This window comes from Arachis ipaensis, chromosome B1, assembly GCF_059453495.1.
Source record: "Arachis ipaensis isolate K30076 ecotype BB chromosome B1, ASM5945349v1, whole genome shotgun sequence".
NCBI classification, from domain to species: Eukaryota; Viridiplantae; Streptophyta; class Magnoliopsida; order Fabales; family Fabaceae; genus Arachis; species Arachis ipaensis.
The window spans coordinates 103,737,555-103,744,873 of NC_142436.1; positions in this window are offsets into that span (position 1 = coordinate 103,737,555).

Genomic DNA, 7,319 nt, shown 5'->3' on the forward strand with positions numbered 1-7,319 from the left:
AGAAGCTAACGTGAAGAAAGTAGGTGATCGACAACGTTAGTGACACCAAACATTGTCACTAACGTTGGGATTAACCCACACAAGCCCCAATAAGCCACGTTAACTCCCACGTTAACCTAGTTAATGTGGAAGCTAACGTGAAGAAGGAAGGTGATCGCCAACGTTAGTGACACCTAACATTGTCACTAACATTGGAAGGAGCCCACACAAGCCACAATGAGCCACGTTAACTCCCACGTTAACTTAGTTAACGTGGAAGCTAACGTGAGGAGGAGAGATGATGAGCCAACATTAGTGACATTCACCTTTGTCACTAACGTTGGAGATGGCTAGCACAGCCACGTTAAAGGCCACGTTAACCTAGTTAACGTGGACTCTAACGTGGGAGCTAGGGGCACATTGGAACGTTAGTGACAAAGGTAAGTGTCACTAACGTTCTCGAAGGTTGGCAAGCCTACGTTAAGGAGCCACGTTAACTAAGTTAACGTGGACTCTAACATAGGGAAGGAGGAGGCTTCTCAACGTTATTGGGAAAGGTAAGTCCCAATAACGTGTGCGAAGGACAAAGAGGCAACGTTAGTAGCAACGTTTGTGCCACTAACGTTGAGGTTAATGTGGCTCTTACTTGGGTGAGGAACGTTAGTAAAAAAGGTGATTGTCACTAACGTTCTCGAACCCATATTTTCACTGAACATTAACACCACTAACGTCCTGAGCTAAAGTCTCTGCCCACTTCACACTTTCTCTCTGCAAGTAAAGCCAAGCCTAATGAAGAAGATAACTGCTTCAAACTTAAGATCCAAAGGCCCATACCCAAGACTTGAAGATGCAACTAGAAGACCAGAAGAGTAGTATATATAGGAGTAGCTTTGAATTATTTTGGGAGTTGGAAAATATAGGGAGCCTCTTGGCATAGAATTATTCTCTATAATTTACTTTCTCTGCACTTCTAGTTTCATCATGTATTCTCCATCTTTGTTTTCATTTTCCAGAGCTATGAACAACTAAACCCCTTTCATTGGGTTAGGGAGCTCTGTTGTAATTTGATGGATCAATACTTGTTTTCATTATTCTTCTTCTATCTTTTCTCTTGATTTTACTTGAAAGCTTTCGATCTTCATCCAATTGGGTAGTTATCTTGGAAAAGAAGCTATTCAAACTTGGATCTCTTCTGAACCTTGAAAGAGGAATGAAGAGATCATGCTAGAAATGCTTCTCATGCTGGACCAAATTGGGTTTGGATGGATATGTGACTATAATCCTCTCAACACTTGATTTGGGAAATGCATGTGGTATAATCAGTGACCATACTTCATCTCTTCTCATGAGCAATTGACCAAGGAATTGGCTATTGATCAAGATTTGAGAGATTGAATTACAAGGAAGTGTAATTCGATCACTTAAGATTGCCAAGGAGATCAATGAGTGCATTGATTGAGGAAGAGATGAAAATGAAATTGATCCGGAGAATGCAACATCTTCTGAGCCCAATGAACTCCCCATTTCTGATCTTACCCATTCTCTTTAATTTCTGTCATTTACTTTTATGAGCAATTACCCTATTCCCATTTAAGATTCTGTAGTTTACTTTCCGTCATCTACATTCAGCTCTTTATTTCTAGCATTTACTTTTCTGTTATTTACTTTCCCGCCATTTAATTTTCTGCAATTCTCAACCCAAATTCTGATTCGCTCAACTAGAACATTCCTCTAATTAAAGTTGCTTGATCAATCAATCCCTGTGGGATTCGACCTCACTCTATTGTGAGTTTTTACTTGACGACAAATTCGGTACACTTGCCAAAGGAAATTTGTTATAAGACAAGTTTTCCGTGCATCAAGTTTATGGCGCCGTTGCCGGGGATTGATTGTGCATCAACAATGATTAAATTTGAAGATAACTAGATTGAGCATTTTTATTTTGTTTGATTTACTTTTCTGTTTGAGTAATTTACTTTCAGTTCTGGTTAATTTCTTCCCTTCCCCCTACTTTCTCGTTTCTTTTTGTTATTTACAATTCAGTTCACTAACCTACTAACTGTTTGATATATTACATCACTCACACTAACAGTAATTCTAACAGAATACTTTCTGCATTTACTTTTCTTGCTTGTGCTTTGTTGGTTGTATGACAGAGAGAAGAAGCGGGGCTTCAACTTCCTTTGATTCTGAACCTGAGAGGACCTTTCTTAGATTAAGGAGGGAAGCAAGAGGAAAGAGAGTAGTTGGTGCTGAGGAAGAGGAGGAATACTTTGAATCAAACATGGAAGACAACATGGAAAACCATCATGAAGAAGAAGCTCACAACCATGGCGGAGGAGGTCGAGCAAATCATGCTGGGGAGGATAGAAGAGTTTTAGGCTCTTACATCAATCCAAACCCAGGAAACTGTGGAAGTAGCATTCAAAAGCCAACCATCCATGCCAACAATTTTGAACTAAAACCACAGCTCATCACCCTTGCTCAAAACAACTGTTCGTTCGGAGGAAGTGTCCAAGAAGACCCCAATCAACATCTAACCACCTTCCTGAGAATATGTGACATAGTGAAGTCTAATGGTGTTCATCCTGACGCCTATAGACTGCTCTTATTTCTATTCTCACTCAAGGATAAGGCAGCCAAGTGGCTGGAGTCTTTCCCGAAGGAGAGCTTGACAACCTGGGAAGATGTGGTGAACAAATTCTTAGCAAGATTTTACCCTCCTCAACGAATCAATAGGCTGAGAGCTGAGGTCCAAACTTTCAGGCAACAAGATGGTGAGACTCTTTATGAAGCATGGGAGAGGTTTAAAGACCTAACAAGGAGGTGCCCACCAGATATGTTCAATGAATGGGTGCAGCTGCACATTTTCTATGAAGGCCTGTCATATGAATCAAAAAAAGCCGTAGACCATTCATCCGGAGGATCTTTGAACAAGAAGAAGACCATTGAGGAAGCCATAGATGTCATTGAAACAGTAGCAGAGAATGATTATTTCTATGCTTCTGAAAGAGGCAACACTAGAGGAGTAATGGAGCTAAACAATGTAGATGCTCTGTTGGCCCAAAACAAGCTCATTACCCAGTAGCTGGCTGACCTCACCAAGAAGATGGAGAGGAACTAAGTAGCAACAATCACTACTTCATCAACAACCCAAGAAGGAGTGAATGAAGAAGCAGAGGGTAGTTAGAAGCAAGCCAACTACATTGGGAATTCACCTAGGCAAAACCATGATCCATACTCTAAGACCTATAACCCTGGATGGAGAAATCACCCAAACTTTGGGTGGGGAAATCAACAAGACAAAGGCCTAGATCAAAGACGTTCAAATCCCAATAACAATGCAGCCCACCAACATTTCACATCTAGACCATATCAGCACCCACATAACCAACCCTCTCAAAACCTTTACCAAGGCCAAAATAACCCTCCCCATCCTTCTACCTCTAATCCCAATCTACCATCATTTGATGACAGACTCTCAAGGATTGAGAATATACTTAAAGGCATAGGCAAAGAGATTCAAGACAGTAAAGCGTTTTGAGAAGAAGTGATGTCCAATATGTAGAACCAGGATGCTGCCATCAAGAAACTTGAGACACAAATTGGCTACTTATTCAAGCAAATCCCCAGCCACAACCTTCGCAGTAATACTAACTCAACCAAAAGGGAGGAGTGTCAGGCTATCACCCTTCGGAGTGGGAAGAAACTGAAGAAAATCCCCCAGAAACCACAAGAAGAGGACTCAAATAAAGAGGAAGAAGAGCAGGACGAAGCTCGAGTTCCCACTTTGAGTTCACAAAAAGGGGAAGGAGTGCTGAAGCCAAACGTCCCATACCCTCAGCAATTAAAGAAGAAGGGATATGACAATCAGTTTTCGAGATTTTTGGAAATTTTTAAGAAACTGCAAATCAACATACCCTTTGCTGAAGCAATAGAACAAATGCCACTCTACACCAAGTTCTTGAATGAGCTCATGACTAAGAAGAGAAGCTGGAAGAACAACGAGACTGTAATACTAACCGAAGAATGTAGTGCTATCATTCAGCACAAACTGCCCCAGAAATTGAAGGATCCTGGGAGTTTTCAGATCCCTTGTATTATAGGGGAAATCACAGTGGAGAAAGCTCTTTGTGACTTAGGAGCCAGCATCAATTTGATGTCAGTAGCTATGATGAGGAAGATGAAGATAGAGGAGGCTAAACCAACAAAAATGGCCTTACAGTTGGCAGACAGATCATTCAAGTTCCCTCATGGCGTAGTAGAGGATTTGCTGGTGAAAGTGGGAGACTTCATATTCCTGGCAGACTTTGTAGTGCTGGACATGCAGGAGGAAGCCAAGACCTCCATTATCCTGGGAAGGCCATTCTTGGCCACTGCTGGAGCTATCATTGATGTCCAAAAAGGTGATCTCACCCTGAGATTACACAATGAAAAGATGACAATCAATGTGTTCAAGGCCATGAGTTACCCACAAGAATAACTGGGGGAATGTATGAGGTTAGACTCATTTAAAGAGGAAGTGCAGGAGAGTTTTGAAGAAGAAAAGTCTGAAGAGCCCAAAAGAATAATAGAGGAAGAGTGTACATCAAGTGAAGAGGTTGCAACAACAGAAATTGGCATACCAGGTGCACCAAAAGAAGAGAACGAAAACTCAGAAGCACCTAAACTTGAACTCAAAGCACTGCCACCCACTCTCAAATATGCATACTTAGGAGAAAATGAAAATTACCCAGTGATCATAAGCTCATGCCTCAGCAAAGATCAAGAGGATGAACTGATCAAAGTACTGCGACAGCACAAGGATGCCATTGGATGGACCCTTGCTGACTTGAAGGGAATCAATTCAGCCATATGCATGCATAAGATACTGTTGGAAGATGATGCCAAACCATCCATTCAATCCCAGAGAAGGCTGAACCCAATCATGAAGGAAGTGGTACAGAAAGAGGTTATGAAGCTATGGCAGGGAGGCGTCATCTACCCAATCTCGGACAGCCCCTGGGTTAGCCCCGTGCATGTCGTCCCAAAAAAGGGAGGAATTACCGTGGTTCCTAATGAGAAGAATGAACTAATTCCTACAAGGACAGTCACAGGATGGTGGATGTGCATAGACTACAGGAAGCTCAATGAGGCTACACAAAAAGACCATTTCCCCCTTCCATTCATGGATCAGATGTTGGAAAGATTTGCAGGGCACGCATATTATTGTTTTCTCGACGGTTATTCAGGATATAACCAAATAGTGGTTGATCCCAGGGATCAAGAGAAAACCACATTCACTTGGAGTGTTTGCCTACAGGCGCATGCCATTTGGGCTATGTAATACACCTGCGACTTTCCAATGCTGCATGCTTTCTATCTTTTCAGATATGATAGAAAAATTCATTAAAGTTTTTATGGATGATTTCTCGGTATTCGGAGATTCCTTCCCTAGTTGCCTACATTACCTCGCCTTAGTATTGAAAAGATGCCAAGAGACCAATCTGGTCTTGAACTGGGAGAAATGTCACTTTATGGTGACAGGAGGAATAGTCCTTCGTCACAAAGTTTCTAACCAAGGCATTGAGGTTGACAGAGCTAAAGTAAAACTTATTGAAAAACTGCCTCCACCCAGTGATGTCAGGGCAATTAGGAGCTTTTTGGGGCATGCTGGTTTTTACAAAAGGTTTATTAAAGATTTTTCAAAGATAGCAAAGCCCTTAAGCAATCTCCTTGTATCTGATACACCATTTATCTTTGATGAAACATGCATGTTAGCCTTTGAAAATTTGAAAATGAGGTTGTCCTCTGCTCCTATCATTTCCCCACCTGATTGGAATTTACCATTTGAATTGATGTGTGATGCATCTGATTTTGCAGTTGGGGCAGTGTTAGGACAGAGGAGAGACAACTTAGTCCATGTGATATACTATGCTAGCAAAGTCCTTAATGATACTCAAAGAAATTATACCACTACTGAAAAGGAGTTACTAACAATAGTTTTTGCATTTGACAAGTTTAGATCATACCTCATTGGTGCTAAAGTGATTGTTTTTACAGATCACACAGCACTTAAATATTTGTTTGCCAAGCAAGAATCAAAACCAAGACTAATAAGATGGATCTTATTGCTGCAGGAATTCAATATTGAAATCAGAGACAAGAAAGGAGTGGAAAACAAGGTAGCAGATCACCTCTCCAGGATTCCTCATGATAAAGATGGAGCACATGATACAAGTGTGAACGAGCTCTTCCCTGATGAGCAGTTGATGACATTCACAAAGCACCATGGTTCGCAGACATTGCCAACTTCAAGGCAACTGGGGCCTTACCTCCAGAGATCAATAAACATCAAAAAAGGAAGCTCATGAATGATGCAAAATACTTTGTCTGGGATGAGCCATATCTCTTCAAGAAGTGTTCAGATGGAATCCTTAGGAGATGTGTTTCAGAACAAGAAGGACAAGAGGTCCTATGGAATTGCCACGGCTCATGCTATGGAGGCCACTTTGGAGGGGACAGAACTACAGCAAAGGTGTTACAAAGCGGATTCTTTTGGCCCACCCTTTTCAAGGATGCCAAAGAACTAGTAAAGAGTTGCAATGAATGCCAAAGATCTGGAAACTTGCCCAAAAAAAATGAGATGCCACAAAATTTCATCTTGGAACTGGAATTGTTTGATGTGTGGGGAATCGATTTCATGGGACCATTCCCAACCTCATATGCAAACAAGTACATCTTGGTAGCAGTGAATTACGTTTCCAAGTGGGTAGAGGCTATTGCAACTCCAACGAATGATAACAGGGTGGTCATGAACTTCCTCAGAAAGAATATCTTTAGCCGGTTTGGAGTCCCACGAGCACTCATCAGTGATGGAGGGAGCCATTTTTGTAACAGACCACTAGAAGCTCTTCTCCTACGATATGGGGTAAAACACAAGGTAGCCACGCCTTACCATCCCTAAACAAGTGGACAAACTGAGATATCCAACAGAGAGCTAAAGAGGATTCTGGAAAAGACTGTGGGTGCATCAAGAAAGGATTGGTCAAAGAAGCTGGATGATGCTCTTTGGGCCTATAGAACAGCATTCAAAACACCACTTGGAATGTCCCCATATCAACTAGTGTATGGGAAAGCTTGTTATTTACCACTGGAGCTGGAACACAAAGCTCTCTGGGCTATCAAGATACTAAATTTTACCAGCATTGCTACTGGTGCAAAGAGGATCTTGCAACTGCAAGAGATGGAGGAATTCAGGTCACAAGCCTATGAAAATACCAAGATGTATAAAGAAAAGGCAAAGAGAAGACATGACCTGCATCTTGCACCCAGGAGTTTCGAAAAGGGGCAGCGAGTAC